Raw genomic sequence first — 22,684 nt, 5'->3', positions numbered from 1 at the left:
GGGAGAAAAAGGAATATAGAACAGATGGGGCAAATAGAGAACAAACAGCAAGATGGAAGACGTCAGCCATGCTACATCAGTAGTTACATTTAATGAAAATTGAATAAGTACTCCAATTCAAGGCAAAACAATGGTTAAAGCAGATTTCAAAAGTCCTGTATGTTGCCTAAAAAAGCTATATTTTAAATATAAGGGCACAAAAAAGTTGAAAGTAAAAGAATGAAAAATAATAAGCCATATATACTAGTAGAAATTTTAGTGTGTTTATACTACTACCAGACAAAATAGACTTAAGGCAAGAAGATTGCTAGGGATGAAGAATATTTATCAATACATTTCAAAAGATTAAAATTATAGAAATGAGAGGAGTGTCGTTCAAAATTTTCTTCTGTTCCATAACAGTCACATCAGTAACACAGGCTGTGGGAGCAGTGGAAGGCAGTCTACTCTGATCAATTGCTTCAACTTCCACACCTTTATGGATGTTACTGCTTCTCCCAGGAGGGTTTATTTAACCATTAACCCATCAAAGAAATTTTGGGTTGCCCCCATATTGTTACAATTATGAATAAAAGTGCTCTGAATATTTGTGTAAAAAGGAGAAAATTATATGTAAACATTTCTTCATGAATTATGAAAAATCATGAAATCCTCTCATTTATGTTATAAGAGCATAAACTAAAGAAAAAATAACTCAAGTAGAAGAGGATGAGACTGCGTAAGAAGAGGAAACATGAGGTATCATAGTTCTAGAAAAAGTGAACTAATAGTAATTCTTCGTTAAAGAGATTAATTGAAATTGGAAGTTGCAAACAGGGAAGTAGAGTCAGATCAAAACATATTAAGTGATATAAAAGAGAAGAACAAGACAAGTAAGAAGGAAAGAAAAATAAATAATCAGTGAAGTGTCAGGAAAAAAGAGGAATGGATGAGCAGGCTTACGAGAGACAATATTTGCAAAACTTGAGTCTCCAAAGAAGAAACCAAAATTATAAAATAAAACAAATATTTAAAGATTGAACTTCCATTTTTTTTTGAGACAGGGTCTTGCTGTGCTGCCCAGGCTGGAGTGCAGTGGTGAAATCACAGCTCACTGCAGCCTTGAACTCCTAGCCTCAGTCAATCCTCCTGCCTCAGACTCCTGAACAGCTGAGAATAAAAGCACAGCCACCATGCTCAGCTAATTAAAACAAAAATCATTTGTAGGGACAGGGTCTCACTAATGTTGCCTAGGCTAGTCTCAAAGTGATCTTCGCACCTTAGCCTCCCGAAGTGCTGGGATTACAGGTGTGAGCCATCACACCTCATCCCAGACAATTTTACAGAAACGAGAAAGATCTTGAATCTATTATAAATACTTTGAGAGCATACCGTGTCCTAGGAAAAAAAAATCCAGAGTGGCCAACATTAGTTTCTATCTACTGAAAGTTACTGAAAGAGATGAAGAAATCCATTACCTAGTCATGCAAAAAATATCAAGACATTTAAAAATACAATGAAAATGTCAATATAACACTTAAGATACACTGAGAAGCCTTACTCATCTGTCAGATTGACCAAGATCAAAAAATTCGTGAGGTTCGAGATGGCCGACTAGAAAGCAGCGGAGTGGAAACAAAGTGGCGACAAAATATTAGCTCTTCAAGTGGATCCTCTAGGAGACCACGTTGGGATTCACCAAGAAAGCGAGGGGACCCAGAGAACAGAGAGGAGCAAAGCCGGGAAGCCACCCAACTGGGACGGTGGAGCTGTGGGAAGCTCCTGAAGGTGGCGAAGGGGCGACTGAGTGAGAGGCCCCGGGGGATCCACACTTCCCACGCGGACCTTTGCCATCCTGGGCCCGGGAGAACTCCCCTCACCACCTTGGGCATCTAGACCCACACAGAGAGCCACGTGGAGTTTTTTCAGAGGCACCCCTCAAACCCACGTGGAGCCCCACAGGCCGTGGATCCCTGAACAGCCGACCAGCTGCCAGAGCCCCCACAGAGGCCGCAGCTGTCATGCGGAGGAGTGGTCAGACTGCCCCGCTCCTCTTGGCCAGGTAAGGCTCCCCTGGGGCTTCCAGCGCAGCAACCCACCCCCTTGAACACTGCAAGCAGGCACAGCAATTCCCCAGGGTACTGCCCGACTGGCAGACGTGCGGCCTCTACCCCTGCTGCTGCTAGCCCGGGAGGCTCCAGGTTTGGACTTCCCCGCAGCAACCCTGCCCGCGCCTGAGCACCGTTATGTAATTGTGGCTCTGCCTTCCTCTGGGGCAAAACTCCCAGAGGGAACAGACAACGCTTGGCACCTTTTGCGTGAGGGTTCCGGCCCTCCTCAGTGAAAGGTCCATGGCACAGCCACCCTGCCCCTGCCTCATGATTTCACCCGAGGCCTAGAACCTTTCTGAAAACCCACCCCCCACAGGCCTGTGATATTCCTTGGGCTCCCACAACCTAAGCGTTCTTCCTGCCCCTGCCAGAGAGTTTGGCCGGTGACCTGGGGAGCAGCTTGTCTGCTTCCCCATGACAGCCAGCACTTGAACTCTGGGCTAGGGTTTAGTCCCTTCGGGACTCATACTTGCTGTCCAGTGGGATATATGGGGGCCTGGGAACTGGGGAACTACCTGCCCCATTCCGACTGTGCTGGCACCTGACCAGTTTCCCTGGGGCCTGAGATCTGGCAGAGCCAACCAGCTGACCACCACCACAACCAACACCCACTTGCAGGGGCCCAAAGGTGGGCCCTACCCTCCTTTACAAGAAGAGCAGCACTGCCACATGGGAGAACAGAGAGACCTTAAAGCTATCTGTATCAGTTTGAGTGATGAACTTATGCTCTGAAACCAGTCTCGCCGAGAGTCGCAAAACAGATGTTCCCTGTGGCTCTCAGCCGCATGGCGCTCTGGAGTTAAGACTACAGTGTGCATCTGAACTAGGAGTCCCAAGACCTGGGGAGATGGGGTGAGGTTGAAAAACTACCCATCTGGTATTATGCTCACTACATGGGTCTACACCAAACCTCAGCAACACACATTTTACCCATGTAACGAAACTGCACATGTACATCCTGAGCCTGAAAGTTAGAAAAAAAAGTTTGCTATATTGTTTTGGCAAAAGTGTGGGGAACACATAGTCTCTCATACACAGCTGGTGGATGTACAACCTTCGTGGAGATGAATTTGACAGTTATTATCAAAATAACCAAGGCACACACTCTTTGACACAGCAATTCCACTTTTAAGTTTCTTTTGTAGAGACACCCGCACATTTACAAAAGGACATATACACAAGGATATTTGTTTCAGCACGGTTTGCAATGACAGAAAGTCAAGTAGAGACTAAACTATTTGTTTCATTCAATAAAGCACTACAAAAGTTGAACATGATAAAGGAAACTATATAGTGATATAAAGTGATCTAAGATATGTTTTTAGGTGAAAAAAGCAAGGCATGGAACTGTGTATATAGGTCACAGTCATTTGTATTAAAAAAAGAAATAAAAAGACAAGAATATGGCTTACTTATGCACAAAATACCTCAAGAAGAACAGTGTGGCTGAGGGATCCGTGTGGGAGGGAATCCTCTTTCTGCATACTCTTTAGCACTGTTTGAATTTTGAGTTCTATTAATGTATTTCCTATTAAAATATTAAATTAAAACAAACAAAAGGAATTGTGTGTGTGGGTTGCCTTTGCTTTCAGCTCCCATTCATTCCTCAACACACTGAAGCTGACTTCCCTGGCATGCCATGAAAATTGCTTTTGTTAAGGTCACCAGGTTGCTATTTCCAATGGTCCCTTTTCAGGTTTCATTCTACCAAACTTCTGAGTAGCATTAGACCCAGTTTACTCTTTTACCTCTTGAAATATTCTCTGTTCTTGGGTTCCATGATAACACCCTCTCTTGGTTCTCCTCTTACATCTCTGTTCCTTCTCATTCTCTGTTGAAAACATTACAATCCTCTGACATTGGTTACAGGTACTCTCTCCTGTCTACATTCTCTCCCTAGGTGAGCTCATCTATTTTCACTGTTTAAATATCATCTGTACACACATAATCTTGCTTTTACAATAGGTTTTTTTTTTCTAGAAGAAAACCAAGCTTGTGCTGTAAAAGCAGGGCTATTTGCTTTCTTCCATCTCATTAAATTTCCCCACCTCTTTGGTACTTGAGCTGCCAGAATCTAAACAGTAATCATTGTATCTTTCAACTACCCTACTCCACACACCTCCCTGACCACATTGAATCCATTAACAAGTCCCATTGTTTCTACTTCCAAAATACATCTCAACTTCATGTACTCTGTCTTCATTGCCACCATCATAGTCCAGCCAACTATTTTTTGAACTATTGCAAAACTCTTCCCACATTTATTTCTGCTTTAGTTCTTGCTGCCTCACACCTTGAACACCTGTTTCCCATACAGCAGCCAGAGTACTTTCTCTTTCAAATACTTAGATCAGATCATGTTATACCCTTGTGCAATGGCTCGCACTTCACTTAGCAGTACACCTTAGCACAGCCTGCAGCATGTAGGAACCAGACCTTCCTAGCTCTTCAACCTCATTTTGTGTAGTTTCCCCCCCAGCTGATCACACTGGCCTACTTTAAGTTCCTGGAATATGGCAATCTCTTTCCCACCTCAGGACCTTTGTACATGCTGTTCCTCCCACTTGGGAAGTTATTTTCTTGCCTTTTTTCATGTTTGATTTTTTATCTAACACATCTTAGCTCAAATCTCTCTTCCTCAAAGAGGCTTTTTCTGGCAACCATGCATAGAACAGACCTTCTCCAGACATTTGCTACTATAGCCTTTATGATATCCTATCTAACCACTCTGTTTTTGAGTTCTTTTGAGGTTCTGTGGTGTTTTTCAGCAGGTTAAAAGTGATGACTATTTGACTATAGAAATGCTGAGAGAACAGAGGATAATGTGTGCTTTGTTATCAGCAAGGGATAAGTGAGTGTACATCATTTGTAAACTATATGTTCAGTAAAAGAGACAAGAACAAACTCAGAAGGGACTAATGATTATTATCCTGGCCTAAGGGAATTGGCAGATGGGGGAATAATATCCTTTGAGAGAAACAGGCATCCATTTACCATCTTGCAATCCCCAAAGATACCTAATTACCTCCAGTAGCAACATTCATTACAGTTTAAATGTGGCATATTGCTTTAGATTTTGAGCACAGTTAGGACTGTAAGAGGTCTTTAGAGGGTGTCCAGTGTATCTTTCCTTTTTCTAAAAAGCTCATTAAGAACTGGAGAGGTTAAATGATCTGCCCAAGGTCATCCCACTACTGAATGGACTTGCTGAGATTTAGAATTCATATAGCCTGCCTTCTGCTCTGGGGGATTTCCACTACACGTTATTAATAATCGAGCTTTGAATTCCTAAAGGCAAAGGAGCCTGAGAACTGTATGGATCCAACGAAGCCTTTAAAAAATATTTTTTTCCTAGCAATGTCTGAAATAGGAGCACATCAGATTTTTTTTTTGTCTATGGTTTTTAACATGCCAGCTTTTCATTTTCTTTCTAGATAAAACAACCTTTACAAATATAAGGAAAGTGATCATTTAAAAATGACAAAATAGAGATCATTAAAAATGATAAAAATTATCCATGTAATTTCCCCTCATGCCCTGGATTATAGCATTTTGGTGTCATATTTGATCTTATTAAAAATGGCTCAAAACAAGAGAATTGTCTTTAATCTTCAGTCTGTGATCCTGCTACCAAGTAGAGTCAAGCGTGGGCATAAGTTTCTTATCTCCATAAGTTTTTCTGGAAGACAGGATAAGATAGGACAACAAAGTAGGTATACATTTTGGGCTTAAATGCTTTTTAATTTTTTATTTGTTTTAAGACATCTTCAATGAGACCTCAAATGCTTTCATTGGAATATATGAAGTAGGTGGAAAATCAATTAAAAATACCTCTAGTTCTCTGAATATATTAATCCTGCTTTCAGTTATTTGCCTCATTTGATTTCAGCCCCATGAAACAGATGTGTGGGTGGGGTGCTATGGTTTTTTTTCTTTTGTTGTTGCTGTTATTTTTTTCCCTAAGCACAAACACATTTTCTTTGCCTAGGATCCAAGTTAGAAGCTTGTAGGGGAGGGGCCCGCTGACATGTGATGCTGAAGTGTGTGTGGGTGCTGTCCCAGGTGGTTACCAATGAATTAGAATTTCAAAGAAGGAAGGGATGACAAAAAATAATTCCCACTCTCTTTCAGCAAGTTGAAGACACCAACATGTTTTAAAAATATACTCCCTAGCGAGTATATTAAAATCAGATTGCTTCCCCAATACACTTTGGAACCAACAAAGAGGAAAATAATGACTTGAGATGCCTTAGTGTGAAGTCACTGGAAATATCAGGCCTTCCCTCCTCACATCATTACATTGAAATCTTCAAACATTGAATTTAAGATAAATGCTCTGCTCTCTTTGTGGTCAAACTTTTTTTGAGTGTAAATTTTGTAATCAGATAGATCTGATTGTGAACTGTCTATTTTTGGGCAAGTTATTTATCTACATGAGCCCCACTTTTCTCTCATAGTCTTATGAGGAAAATTAAGTGAAACAGTTAGGCAAATAGTTTTGTACAGGTTCTTGGGTTCAACATATATTTCCTGCTTTATTTCTGGCAGGTCAGAGGGAGGAAGGGAAAGAGGAGGTCAGGAAGAGGTTTTGAGGGTAGGTTGTGAACTAGGATTGGAGAATAGTTATGTTACCAGGAGAAGGTTAAGCTAGATTTTAATGACAAAAATTCCTTAATTATATCAAATGATGTTTTTTCCATTGTGATTTTATACAGTTTCTATTGTTAAAATTTTAAATATCAAGGTGTAATAATTAAATACATGGTTTGTGATAGTAGTAAATATGAACAATAGCTCTGGTATTTAAAAAACTGCAAGTCCCCCCTTGAGACTTAGTAGACTCTGAGCATCAGCCAGCATCATCCTGTGTAGTCAAATACTTGTACTTTTCAATGACCTTGGAGCCTTTAGTGGTTTTTTCTCCCTCCACCTTCTCCTGCACCCCCTGATGTGCCTCTTTGCTTAATCAGGAATGAAGCTGAACTTCATTCTGCCACCCACTGCTTCTCAATGTATATGGATGGCTTTCTTTGAGTTGTGCCCAAAATAACATCTGATCTGAAAGCAACACTGGGAAATTAAATCATCTATGAAAAGAAGAGTGAAAAATAAAAGCCAAGTCAAGCCCCTTGAAAGTTCAGGTTCAGCCCTAGAAAATATAAGAAAGGTGATTAGGGCGAATCTATTTCTGGAAATTCCATTGCTCCAGCACAATATGTTGAACAGTGGGGGGATCCTTTTGTGTCTAATGCACACTCAGAGAGCGCTTCAACACTGTATCAGCCTTTTAACCTGCTGGAGAGCAAAGCTGGTCTCAGCTGCCTTACACCAAAGTTAATTCATCACTTGAGAGTTTTCCCTAGCGTAATATACTATAGCATCTACTCTGATTTTTTTAAGGTCTGCTGGGTCTTTGGCAGAGAAGCATTTAGAATTCATAGTAATACATCTAAACTGATTCTGAAGTTTATTTCTTATAGTTTGGTTTATTTCTCTCCCTCACTAATTTAATGAATGTACTTTTCCTTTAGAGACATTTCCCTGAATCAGGACATTCATATGCATGTTTTCCACACTATAATGAGACTTTTTCTTAGGCCTACTGTGAGAGAAGTAGGAGAAATCCTGACAGAACATCCAGCCCATGCCTACTAATGCAAACGTAAGCACTAATGTTGATGGGAGCTGCTGCTGCTGCTGCTGCTGCTGCTCCTGAAATTACGACCTCCTTCTCCCCACTGCAACTCATGCCTTAAACCCAGTATTGACAGCTAGTTGTGAAGCCGCACCGCAAGTCTCTTAGGAGGGGAAAACCCCTAATCTTATATTCCTCAGGGCTTCTGGATTTGTGTGTACTCTATTCTTTTCTATTTTTCCTATTTACCCTTGGTTTAATTCCACAAGGGATGAGGAGTCCATCAGATTCATCATAGTCAGGCTCCAGCTCCTAATAAGTTCATCTGAACTTTTCTTTGTATAGCTATACTGAAGAGTATATTAAGAAAATAAACTCTAGTAACTATCAGCTCAACTCAACAGAAAACAACAACCAAAAAAAATCCTTTCATTTGGAATTATCTGGTGATTTCCAGGTGAAAGATTTCATTTTGCCTTGGACCATCAGAATAATTGGCTTATTTCTCCACTCTGCTTTGCTAGTGCCCTAGATGTTACTCTGAGCTTTGAAACCTTGTCTGGTTTCTTATTCCAGTGATTTGTGCTTCAAATATTTCCTCCTCCCACCTTATTCTATTACTTGTAACCAAGGAAACTGAAAAATACTAAAACTTTCTGGTAAATGCACTTTCTGTCATTGTCTTTTTCACTGCTGGCTGTTGTTTTTCCCCTTCCTCTTCTCTGGATTTTACAGGGAACCACAGTCCTTTGAAAGGAGAAATGACTGGTTCAGGATGAGGATGAGTGAATAGACTTTGGCAGCCCATGAAGTTGCCCTGGAATTATATTGCAAAGAAGCACTATTTTTCAGTCTGTTTTATACCTTAGTTGGAGTAGAGTAGTGGCAGATAAATAGTCACAATATGTCAGCTGAACTTGGGTGACATCTCTGAAAGCAATGGAAAAATATCATGGCTGGTTTTCCCTAAGTCTTTCGGGCATGTGCCATCAAACATAGTAGCCACTAGACATTTGTGGATATTTAAATAAAAAATGATTAAAATTAAATGAATTAAAAAATCAATTCCTCAGTCGCACTGGCCACATATTGAGTATGCAATAGCCACATGTGGCCAGCGGCTACTGCACTGGACAGCACTGACGTAGAACATTTCTACTGTGGCAGAAAGTCCTATGGACAGTTCTACTGCAGTCATCAGTTTGCCTAAGTTGTTTTCCAGCCAGAAATATGAGCTTCCCACATCGCTCCCTCTGCAAATCCTAGTGGCCTTCCTGATGCTTGGCTCACTCTCACCTCCACCATGCACTGCAAGACTGCTCCACACTGCATTTTCTAGTTTTAAAATTTCTTGAACAGCAATTGTAAAGTTTAGCATACAATGATATGTAGTCAGTATTCATGATTTATATGTTAACTCTAGAATTTTAACTATATTAAGAGATTCTTGTGGACAAGAATCATATTTTTCAGTTTTATAGCTTTTTAGTGCCCTGCCCAACTCAAGGATCATTCTATTATTGTTACATTTTCAAAGCTTACTCCAGAACAAAGCTCAAGGATTTTGTATGTGTCTTCTTCTAGACTGTGCGCTCTTGTAAAATAAAATTCATAATTTATTTATTGTTGTATCCACAATGCCTGGAACATGGTAGGTTCTCAATAAACCTTAAAAAAGGGAGGGAGAATAATTTCATTTGATTTTTACAACAGTGCAAAATAGGTATTTATCTTCATTTTTACAAATTCGGAAATTGAGTTTCAGGAAAGTTCAATAATATTCATTTATTTATTTACTTAGTAGAGATGAGGCCTTGCTCTGTTCTTCAGGCTGGAGTGCAGTGGCACGATCCAAGCTCACTGCAACCTCCAATTCCTGGACTCAGGAGATCCTCCTGCCTTGGGTTCCCAAGTAGCTGGGACTACAGGCATGTGCCTCCACACTCGGTTAAGTTTTACTGTTTTTGTAGAGATGAGGTCTTGCTATGTTGCCCAGGCTGGTCTTGAACTTCTGACCTCAAGCAATTCTCCCACCTCAGCCTCCCAAAGTGCTGGAATTATAGTTGTGACCCACAATGCCTGGCCCAAGTTTAATAATTTAATGATGCACATAAGCTTATAAGAATTGGATGTTTTGCACCTTTCTGTACACTTGGTGTCTCATCTTTTTCTCCAGCAGGATAACCTGGATTTTTTCCACGGCAGCTCGAACATCTTTGAGGGAAGAAGAGGTCTGAGATGTACCAAAATGTCACTTTCTCATCATTCTGTTGCTCAAAGCAATAGACAATCCAGCACAGATTCAAGGAGTGGTGGTATAAGTTTTGCCTTTGCATGCAGGAATAGCATGGGAAAACAGAGGAGGGAGAGATTTCTGGGGGACATCTTTGGACACTAGCTACCATATGGAGTCACTGTCTCTACAGGACATGAGTTTCCTGGTACTATGGTTCCTTTTGTAGTAATTCTCCTGTTACCAGTGGAGGGTGTCCAGGTTCTTGGTGTCTTGAACAAAGAGTTGGACAAAACACGTGAACAAAGCAAGGAAAGAATGAAGCAAAGAAAGCAGAGATTTATTGAAAACGAACGTACACTCCATAGGGTGGGAGCAGGTCCAAGCATAGGAGCTCAAGAGCCTGGTTATAGAATTTTCTGAGGTTTAAAGACCCTCTAGAGGTTTCCCATTGGTTACTTGGTGTACACCCTATGTAAATGAAGTAGTGTCCTGCAATCAGTCTGATTGGTTGTGGAAAGTGGCCGATCACAGGCTGAAGTGAAGTTACAAAGTTATACCCTATGCAAACGTCTGGTTGTGGAAGGTGACCAATCAGAGGCCGAAGTGAAGTTACAAAGTTATACTCCCATGCAAATAAAGACTTGGCCTGCATGACCAGACTGATTGGTTGTGGGAAGGGACTGATCAGAGGTAGTTTCAATTTTTCATCTGCCACAAAGGAAAGGTGGCGGGGGATGGGGGCATTCAAAGGGAGTAGCCTCTGGTCTTTTTGTTCCTTGGGCATGGAAAGTTGGGATTTTCCTTTAGATTTAGTTCTAGGAAGTCAGCATGAATTGGCCTTAGGCTCCCTGCCTTCAGATCCTATTCTCCTGCCTCACTCCCACCTCAAAGCATCCTTCTGTGAGATCTGAAAGCTTTCAATGCAAAGCTGTAAGCTGCTGGAACATTCCCATGGAAAAAAAAAGTTACCTGGGTTTGATTTTTAGAAATAAGTAGACCTCTGAAAAACCTGGGATGGTCTCTTATTCCACCAAGAGGGAACTATGGTTGTCAGAGGCTATGCAAGGAACTGATGCTCTTATCTTTCATGGGGATGCTTATATTTCCCAATCAGAGGCCTTTTGAATAAGTGCTCCAATGCTAGGGTTCTGATAGCTAGAATTCTTGCCTGTAAGGTAAAGTCCTTACAGTGAAGCTGGGACACTTGCATCTTCCTTCCAAAGTGAAAACAAACAAGTGCAGGCAAAGACAGGAAACACATTTCCCCCCAAAAGATTCTTTTGGCTCCCTTCCACACCCCACTCAGTAACTTCAGACTTCAAATAATGTCTTTTTAATACATGAGCATCCTTATAGTGAGCTGGGCTTTTATAGTTGTGTGAATTACTCATGTTGGAAATAAGAAATAACACTTTAAAGAAAATCTTCTGAATTTACTGGGGTAATATTCTAAGCAATTCCTTTGAAAGAGAGAAATGTAACATGGAGGCTTGTGGATGTTTTTCTCCTTGTTGCTGTCAGAGAAGAATGCTGCTTTAGGGCCCCAAAAGGAGCAGTCAACATGGAAAAATGGAAGACAATAGAAGGTTTGAATTCAGTTCAGCTTCTGTCAGCTGAATTGTATTTTGGGGAGCAATTAATTATTCAACACAATGGGTGTTTTTAACAGCCCTCCCCCTCTCCACCCCACCCATGTGAGTATGTGTGTGTGTGTGTGTTTCTATCTCAAGTTTCCCTGGTAAAAAAGAAAATTACAAAAGCAGCTGAGCAAAGAATACTTTCAGGAAACCCAAAGTGAAGCTAAAGTAACTGAACCAGGCTCAGTTTAAAGTCTGGCTGTATCAATTCCTTAAAGATGTAGTGAGCACGGCTGTCTTTTCTGCAAGCTCCCTTGATCCTGTATTCCACTGTAGCTAGAAAGATGTTATGGCCTTGACCGGAAAAACAGAGATCTGAAAAAAGACAGCCCCAAGTGGACAAGCTTTGGTTCTGAATTATTCATCATTCTGAGAACAAGTGAGTCCTCCCAACCTCCAACTAAAGGACTGGGATTTAGATAGTAGTGTCCTGTATAGCCCTGCTCTGATGTAATTCACTTTGCAGCAGAATTTAGAAATTACTGGAGGTCTCAAAATGATTTGGTTAAACCTTTGTTCCGTTTACTATTGTATAGCAGTCTATCACAAACTTAGTGATATAAAATAACAATTTCATTATGCCTTCAAATTCTCTGGGTTGGCAATCTAATAAGGGCATGGTGGAAACAGATTTCTTTGCTTCGTGATGTCTGGACATTCAGCTGGGAAAACTCAAATGGCTGGGAGCTGGACAATCTACTTCCAAAGATGGCTTCTTCCCTTGCACGTCTGGATGTTGGTGCTGGCTTCTGGCTGGAACCTTGGCTATGCAGCTCAACTTGAGCATCTGTGTGCAGATTTTCCATGAAGCAGAGCTTGCCTTCCTGCTAAGCATGGAGGCCTTGGGGTAGCTGGACTTTTTATAGGCTGGCTCAGAGCTTTAAATGTGAGTGTTTTGCTGAACAAGGCAGAAACTGTGTCATCTTTTATGACCTATCCTCAGAAGTCACAGAGTGTCACTGCTGCCATCTGTTATTCATCAAAGCAGTCATAGGCCACCGAAATTTGAGAGGAAGGAACATAGGCACCACCTTTTAATGAGTTTGTGGTAAGGTTACAATGTGGAAGAGCATGAGAAATGGGAGATATTATTGTGGCCAGTTTCAAAAATGCAATTGTCTATGTTTCTGTTTACTTAGAGCAGGGCTTAGGAATCAGTGTTACAACTTGCCTGGAGAGTCATATCCACCCACCAGTTACTCAGATTTATACTCTGTACAAGACAGTGAACAAACAAACTCATGTCTCATGGATGTGGGAGATTGTATGTATCTTCCTCTCATAACAGAGGCACAAGAACACAAGCCATTGAATATGGGGTGGCTTTTTACACACCTAAGCCTGCATAATATATGCCATAAAATCAACATACCTTGTTCAACTTAGTTTTCATGTATCCAGCAAATAACCAGTAAAATATGTAATTTTAAAACAATATTAAATATTGACACACATGTGCATGTATGTATGTGTGTGTAGGAAAATCTAGAAATAAATTTAACAAAAGACATGCTACACCTTTAAGGAGAAATATATAAAAATTTATTGAAATACATTATAGAGGACTTCTTAATGAAGAGATACCTTTTCAAAGATTAGGGTTTCAGTATAGTCAACATGTTTGCTTTTCTCAAATTGGTCTATATATTCAATGTGTTCCAGTCAAAATCCCAACAGTGCTTTTTGTTGGTTTGGTTTTGTTGCAATTTTGTTTTGGTAATCTAATTTCCCTTTACTTTAGTCAAGAAGTTTTTCTGTTAATTGTCACCAAAGAACCCTAACTCACAAAATTGTTTAATTTATAGTTTATTCTCTCTTTCCTCAACCCTACCCTGTTGATGGGATAGCATTTTGATACAGGCACACAAATAGCATAAGAGAAGTAAACAAATGTTACTTTTCGCCATTCTACCAGATAAGGAGTGCTCAGTGGTTTAAACCAGGGCTTCAATGGCTCTAGCTCAGTTTTATCAGTATCTCTAAGGTTGCTACCAATGTAATTCAAATACTCCAGAATGGCTTTTTTTCACTTCACAATTATTCATCACTTATTCATTTTAATTCCCCAATTAATGATTTAGTGCCAACTGTGAGAGAGGTGCTATGCTAAGTGCTGGAGATAAAATGGGGTAACAACATCAGCTACAACAACAATAAAAACGTGATTTCTGCCCCCATGGAATTAACATTCCAGGAAGGGAGACAAATATAAATAATTAAATAATCACAAGATAATTTTATTTCATTTTTAAATTGACTAATAAAAATTGTACATATTTATTGTGCACAGAAAGTTGTTTTATAATATGTATACATTCTGGACTGGCCAAATTGATGTAATTAACATACATATTACCTCACATACTTATCTTTTTTTGTAGTGAGAATACTTAAAATCTACTTTCTTAGCAGTTTTCAAGAATATAATACACTTTAGCCATCATCTGGTACTACAGATCTCTTGAACTTATTTCTAAGTGAAATTTTGTGTCCTTTATCAATATCTCCCCAATCTCACCCCCTATCCCATAGTAATAAAATAATTTCAGATTGTGGTAACTGCTACAATGTAGATAACATGAATGCTGTTTATCTAACTGGATGCAACCACATGGCTAAAATTTTCAAAGTAAGCGTCTATACATTCTTAGAAGAATGTCAAGTTATCTTGCAAGCACTTATCTTTCAACAGGATTCACAATATTTAGAATCAGACTATTTCATATTGGTTTCTCTTAGACAGCACAACAAAATTTTGTCTTCACTCATCTATCATATTTCCTACCTTCCCCTTATTAACAGAACTAATTTCTTCTGTTAAATGACAAGTAAGAAAGTATCTGAGCCTGAAGTGCTGTGAAGATAACTCAATCTTTGGGAGTAGATTAGATTTAGAGGGAGTAATTAAAAAACATAAATTTAATGATTTTATTGGAAAATGGAATAAAAATTTAAAAGTATCCATTGTGACTAGTAAATAAATACCATTGTTAGCTTCAGTAAAAATTTAAAGTATTTTGATACAATTTTTTTTACAAATAACCGCTCTCTCTGTAGCCCATATGACTCTTACCTCATTCTCCATCACTTTCCACTGTGAACTTCAGACAGATTGAACTTTTTATTTCCTCTATAATGTAAAGAATACATTCTTATCTTTTTCTTCCTTGAATGTCCTATTCTTTTGTTGTAATTTAGGAATGGATTCTCATACAGAATCCATCCACCTTCCAAATCTTGTGAGAATTTCTCTTGTGGCCAATGCTAACCTAGAACCATATACCGAAGGGAATTCTAAATCTAGCTCCATGGAGATGAAACTGTGCCAAAACCACTATACGTTTTCAGTGCACTTAGTACTATTAGGTATTCTACCAAACACTGTGTACACACACTAATAATTTAGAGAATTAATTTGCTAGTAATTTTCTAGTAACATGAATTACCTAGGCCAGAGTTTGTTTCCTTCAGCCAGTGGCTGAATTCCCTACATAATTAAATTATCTCAAAGGAGCCAGTGGCTGAGGTTGTAGCAACATCCAGAAGGTTTGTAAGTGGTAGGTAAGTGTATAAGCCTTCTAGAGATCACTTGAAGTATTTAAGATAGCTGACTAGTAGTCCCCTAGCTGTGTTCCTTCCTTGGACTATTGAAGTCTTCCCCTTTTAAGTCAACCAGTATTTACTGAATAGTACCCTATCTATTCCAGGCCCTGTGCTGAGGGTGGTGGGGACAAGGGTGTCACAGATTAGGTTCCCTGGCAAGCAAACTCTGAGACAGATATTAGTGTGTAGGAGGTATATTGGAGGGCGCTCATGGGATCAGCACCTGTGGAAGGGAAGGTAAAGAAGCTGGATGGGGTAGATGGAGAGGTTAAACTGTGATGCAGTTTCAATGGAAGCCTCAGGCAACCAAGTCACTCACTGTCTCTTTGATATAGTTCTTTAGCGTGAAATGGGTACAATAATTTATTAAATAGGGTTATTGTAAGAATTAAATAAGCTAATGTGTTCATAGAACTTGGTGCAGTGCCTGACATAGAGTACACATTAATAAGTATTGGCTATTATTATTATTGTTGTTGCTATTACTCTTCTAAACAGTATGCAGCCTTAGAGGGCTTGCCAAGCCACCTAATAAAAGCAAATTTTTGCATTACTGCTGTTATTTTGCATGGCAGAGATTCCTGGTATGCTTTACAATAGTGAAACAATGGAGACCTAGGGTTAGAACTCAATAAATTGACATTTTTTTTTCATGGGCTTAAATATACATTTGCAAGATGAAATTTAAAAAAATGTATATTCACACCTTCACAATGTTGCATCTTCCTGGGAAAAGATAAAACACATTTCTGTTGTATAGAAGGAATCTGTTTGGATTCAGTATGTAGACACATAGGATGTAATTCGCCACATTTATGATCTTCCTCTTGAAGCATATGCTTCCTGCTAGGTTGCACAGACACGTTTTTTCAGTCTCTCATCTTTTATTGTTTGATACTTTCCACTGTATTCCTGGAGATCTAAATGATAAAACTGGCAGTGAGTTCTAAAGCATTCTACCTATACGGTTGACATGTGGAAGGCTTGATGTTCTGTGAGCCACATTTCTCTAGGAACAGATGACAACCTAAAGGGAAAATATCCACTAGTGCTGAATGGTAGCAAGGAGAATAAATCTGCATAATTCTGCCAAGGGATAAAGTGTGATGAAAATGATCACTTTCAACCTTGTTTCTTCCCATATCTCTATTCTGGGGTCCAGGGTTGGAGGCTATAATAAGGTCCTTCCCGTTTAGACTATCCTGAGCTTGTTTACATTCCCAAATTTTCTGGTGAAATAAAAGAATGCCAAGAGTGACATGAACTGATATGGGGGTGTAGGGGGGCAGATTTACTTCCATATTATTTTAGTAATTTTTTGATCTTTGGTATTTTCTTAAAATGATGCCTTGAATGTCTGGGAGTAGTCATCTTTCCTCTCAGGTCTTACCCATCAGTTGTTAACAGAATGGCTAAATTTGGTCTTAGTTTGTTTTCCTATAACGACTGGACTCAGTATTCTAATGCCTGGCTTGATAAAACTTCTGGATAACAAAGGTAAATGTGCACAAAGTAAAGCAAAGTTAAGCCAGGCCAGGCCAGGCCAGGCCAAGCAGAACCAAAAGAGCACAACCTGCAAAGAAATCAACCAAACCAAAACTGTCTGGGCTGATCAGTATTTGGAAGGGTGAACTACATTCTTATAAAGTTAAAATCTTCCCTTATGGTTTTTGTTGCCTCCAAAAACCAAGCCAAGTCAAACCAATTTAAGCCAAACCAAACACCAACCAACCAGTTAATAAACAAACAAAAATGTCCAATTTTAATTTCTTTTTTTTTTTTTTTTTGAGACGGAGTCTCGCTCGGTCGCCCAGGCTGGAGTGCAGTGGCGGGATCGCTGCTCACTGCAAGCTCCTCCTCCTGGGTTCACGCCATTCTCCTGCCTCAGCCTCCCAAGCAGCTGGGACCACAGGCGCCCGCCACCATGCCCGGCTAATTTTTTTGTATTTTTAGTAGAGACGGGGTTTCACTGTGTTAGCCAGGATGGTCTTGATCTCCTGACCTCGTGATCCGCCCGCCTTGGCCTCCCAAAGTGCTGGGATTACAGGCGTGAGCCACCGCGCCCGGCCCAATTTTAATTTCTATACCTTTTCCTTACCTCTCAGTTCAGTTCTCTAGAGTAACACATCTAAGTGGGAGAAATTTATTTTAGTCATTAGTTTCACCTAAAAAGGCAGGTTTGGAGAAACATTCTCCATGTATAATTAAATGAGAGGAGTCATGGACATTCTGATGCTGGCTGACACCTGAGAAATGGAAGACAGAACAAATATCACCATTTTTGTATTTTTTTGGTAGTTCTTAATTCTAGCTGCATGTCCAAGGTCTAGAAAATGTTGCAGTCTGTGGAGTTGTAATAAATAGCTGTTGCCTGCATTCTGATCTACATAAGTGATTTTCATTTCAATAAATGTTTTCCTGAGTTTCTACTATGTCCGAGGTATGATCATTGTCCTTGAGGGGCTTATAGCTGGGAGTGGGTGCTCCTAACACTTTTTAAATAACAATTTTGTTGAGATATAATTCACATACGATACAATTTACCCATTTTAAAGTGACAACACAATGGTTTTCAGTGTATCCACAGAGTTATGCAACCATCACCACAACCAATTTTAGAATACTTTCATCATTTCAAAGAAAAACCCTATATCCTTTAGCAGTCACTTTCCATTTCTCCTCAACCTACCAGCACTATGAAATCAATGATAGATGTACCTTCTGTCCCTGGATTTGCCTATTCTGGACATGTCATATAAATGGAATCATACAATATGTAATTCATGCTTGGCTTCTTTTACTTAGTGTAATGTTTTCAAGGTTCATCTACGTTGTAGCATGTAACAGTACTTCATTCCTTTTTATTGACAAATAATATTTCATTATGTTGATTTGTTGTACAAATTTTTGTGTAGGCATAAGTTTTCATTTCTCTGGGGTATGATAAAAGAAAAACTTTGGTCCAATTAAATTTAAAGGAGTTTAACTGAGCAATGAACGATTCATGACGGGAAATCACAGCAGATTCACAGAGACTCCAGCGTAGCCATGTGGTGGAAGAAGATTTATAGACAAAAAACAAACAAACAAACAAACAAACACGGAAATGATGTACAGAAATTGGAAGTGAGGTACAGAACAGCTGGATAGGTCACAGCTTGGCATTTGCCCTATTTGAACACAGTTTGAACACTCAGCAGTGTATGAATGGTTGACATATGGCCATTGGCATTGGCCAAGACTTAGCTATTGTTAGAAGTGCACACTCCTAAGTTAGGTTTTCAATCTTGTACCTATTAAGCTAGGTTGCAGTTCATCCACAAGGACTCAAATATAGAAGTATGCAGTCCTTCTCAGGCCATATTTAGTTTGCTTTAACAATTCCCCACTTTTGGTCATTCTCTCAATTTCGAGAGAATGACCAAAACTTTAGCTATTGATGTCACTATCACCATTGTAAATGTACTTATTTGGTCTTGAAACCCACTGGGAAACAGTAGAACAGCGAGTTTTACAAAGGTAGGCACAACGATTGAGTAGAGAGTACCTCCTTATGCGGGAACATCCTGTTTACAGGAGAAAAACAAAACCTGGTCTGTTTTATGATCTATGTGTTTTCTTCAAGTCTTAGTTTGTTTATGTCACATTTAGCATGAGTAACTCCATTTTAGTTTGGTTTGGCCTGTTGGGGCCTAGTGCAAGAGCTTAGTCCAAAACAATGGCCTCCCATAATTTTGTTTAAAAAATTCCCCCTTTCAGGTCAGGTTCTCACTTAGGTGAGAGTGTGACCAAAACTTAGGGCCTTAGTGTCACTCTCTGTTACCATCATTTTGGGTTTCTGGTCTCAGCACGTCATTTGTAGGTTACAGTATACTTATGGTCACTCATTTCTTTCAGCTTTTGTCATTCCTGTTGGAGAGACCATTTGACATTCTAGAGATGGCTGCATGCAAACATTTAAAACCTTTCAGAGAATACAGTGCACCAAGGAGATTATTATTATCACTATTGGGAGGATAATACCAAGAGTTTGGAGTATGCTCCTTACCCAGGGTTCCCATAAACCAAACCATTTAAAATTAAGTAGGTTAAAGAATGAACTAGATGAAGATCTACTTGCTTGACTAAGTAGTCTTTTTCGTTAATCCCCTACAACTCAATTTTTATAATCTACATTTGATGTATTTCTCTATAGGTCACAAGTGTTGGCAGCTGCAAAGTTACTGTTCTGTTTAGCCAATTCTATTATTTAATGTAATTTTCACATGAGAATTTAAAGTCTGTTGTGTAACCTTAACCTTCACAGTAGAATCTGCTATAAAGCCTATTATGAGGGATACATTTCTAATTATTGCCTATTTATTCTAAATCATGGAAAAAAGACCTAACAAATGATGTCCTTGTAGAAGAGTGAAGGCCTCCTGGCAATGTTCTCTTTAACCCATGATGTAGGTTAAAAGGAGTTTTGACGGATTATGAGGCAATGTATGTACCATTAAAGTTTCTCCCCTACATTGGGACTTCATTTTTTAATCTATCTAAGTATAAGGTTATTCATGTATAATACTGGCTGCAAAGTTCTTAACAAATAAAAGTATACCCTGTAAGTGCACATAATAGACCCCTTTTCATTTCTATTGTTCATAGAGGCATAAACAAGGAAAATATTCAAAGGTAAGAGTCTCATGATAGTAGAAGTGTTGATCTGTGATCTTGGGAAAAGCTGTTCACATCAAGGATGCCATCTTCTGGGGAGAAACTTTCCTGGTTAGTTTTACCTTAAGGGTTCCAATGGGTGTACAGTTCCAAGAATGTGGAGGGATCCTTCTCAGTTGTGAGATTACGAATCCAAGGTTCAAGGTTCCAAAGTTTTGTTGCAGTGTGGATGGCAAGGAGAGTCTTTCTCTGATGTTTTCAGAAGATCCAATCTTCAGATTCTAGATTGTGAAGGCGTTAACTGTCCTTAGTGAATCATAAATGCTTTCTTTACCTGGTGAAAATATACTGAGGCATAATAATTAACTGTTATAACATAAAACATGCATTGAAAATGACAATTGAATTAAATCCCTTTATAGATGTGTAAATGACCCATCAGATAACCAAAGGTACCTGAAGGTTTGATTGTCTTCCCAGGAATATGGGAACAAACATTGGTTTTAAACTGTTTTTGCAATTTATAAGTCACCACATCAATATATTCAATTTGGATCACCTTATCTTTTCCATGATGAGTCATGGAATGCAGAAACTTTAATAACAAAAGCTTTAAGGACTCAGGAAGGACAAGGTGGCTGTTTTGATTTTCCATGAGTCTATGCTTACCATTGGACTTACGTCCTCTCAAATACCAATTGTTTCTTCAGTTTAGGTGCATAGCACTAATAACTAATGGGTTATTATAGGTATTTGACTTAGACCACGGAGTTCAAATTGTATATCCAAACAATTTCATTATTGGCTGGTTTAACATGAAACTCTGGCAAAGTATTTTCTTGGTATTTAATTAATTTTTTTGTTCTACTTGGGTTAGCAATTTTATACAAGGAAATTTGGCTATTTCTGTGGTATACAATACCTTAACATAGCAACCGTAATTATTATTGATAGCATATACTTAGACATATTAGAATTTTAGAAATCCTATACAATTTTGGAATATATATTAATATTCACTAAAATATGGCCTGAAGATTAAACATTATTTTTATTTTGACAATGCTTCCCATTTAACTTAACATGTTAAATAATTCTATTTACCTCTCTTTTGAATGCTTCAAGGACCCTCTGTAGCATTTCAAAGTTAGAGGTCAGAAAAGACTATTTTGAAGCTGAAATTTGATTTTGGGAAGCCTACTAAGTATGTTAAAGGTTTAAAACACTTGATATTATGAACTAGAATTCCAGATTATATAAATCATTCATTTAGCCAAAATGATGACTCAAAAATTTTTAAAAAGGCAAAAACCTTTGCTCATTGATAAAGAGAAAACTTAGCTTTCCAAACAATCTGTCTTTTGTCTTTCCCTTCTTTTTTTTTTTTTTGGTACTGTATTTAAAAGGCAAACAAAAAATTTTCATTATCTTTTAATATTACACAAAAATCTTGTGCAAGAGAGAAAGCCAAATTTACCCCTTACATTAGTAAACTATTAATGTCAACCCCAATTTTTAATAAAACCTCACAGACAAATATATCCAATCTTAATCAGTTTGACTGTAAGGCAAGATTTTTATAAACCTTTTATAACTCTTTACAAATTTTTGTTAAAGAGCAGATTATTACTTTAAGAAAACCCTGTTGTGGTTTTATTTCTATGTTCAACTTATGGAAAAACTGAATAATACCCCTTTAAATTTAGTCAATATTTTCACACATAGATATTTCTTTTACAAGGTTAATTTTTACAAACCTTCCACAACCTGTTTATACCTTTAGTTTTTTCCTATCTCACTTAAAACAATCCTTTTCACCCTCTAAACTTAGGCAAAAAAATTCACGTTCCTATGACTTTTAATAATCTTTTACCAAAAACACATTTCACTTTCTTTATATACTTCACATGTAAAACTGTTTTTTCAGTAGTTTCAAATACATGTTACACTGTTAAGCCTTAGCAACTTTTGCTTTTGGTGAAAAACCTTGGTAAGTTCAGGATTTTAATTAGATAGTAGGTGTGGAGCCTAGGACCCAGACAAAAATGCAAATAAGGTCTGACTCTTTCTAGCATCTCACTCCACGTGTCCCAGGCCTTACCTAACTGTAAAGCAAGCAAGTTGTACCATTAAGAGTCATAGTGGCATTTTACAAAGTATTTAGGAGGCCTAATCACCTTTAAATTGTACAACATTTCTTGCATACATTCCCTTTCATGAATTCTTCCATGGCTTACGTAGACCACCTACGGCATGCTTAGATTCTCTGACTTGTCCTAAACATCCTTTTTTTAAACAACCAGTCATTTTACTTTAGCTTAGGATGAGAATTTACCATACAAGATCCTTTCTTATATAAAATCTCTTTTATTTAATACTTTTGCATAGCTAGGGGGCATGGCTAATTTCACATGTCCTCATGTCTTATCTAGAATTTAATGCTCCAAAAAGTAATTGAACAATTTTTAAAAGTCAAAGAAGCAGTTTATGACCTTAAAGCATTTAGCAAACTTAATATCTGACCTGCATAATTTAGACCAAATGTTTACACTTTTGAAGAAATTTTTATTTTACCAATAATCTTTAAAACTGTCTTGATTTCCCAAAGATTATTTAAGTCACATGAACTAAAAGGCATTACACTTTTTACTTTTCTGACAAAATATTTAAGCTTTTATTTTTAAACCAATTAAAGCTCTTTCATATATAAACATCACACATATAATATATATAAATACATAGACAGCAAAAGATAAAGGACTCATTTTCCAAGCTGGGAATTGAACCCTGAACCTGAGCAACCTTTTCTCTTGTGAAAAGAGAAAGC

The sequence above is a fragment of the Pan paniscus genome, chromosome 2 (assembly GCF_029289425.2).
Source record: "Pan paniscus chromosome 2, NHGRI_mPanPan1-v2.0_pri, whole genome shotgun sequence".
In the NCBI taxonomy this organism is placed as follows: Eukaryota; Metazoa; Chordata; class Mammalia; order Primates; family Hominidae; genus Pan; species Pan paniscus.
The sequence above is the reverse complement of the archived record's forward strand: the minus strand, read 5'-3'. Positions refer to the sequence as shown.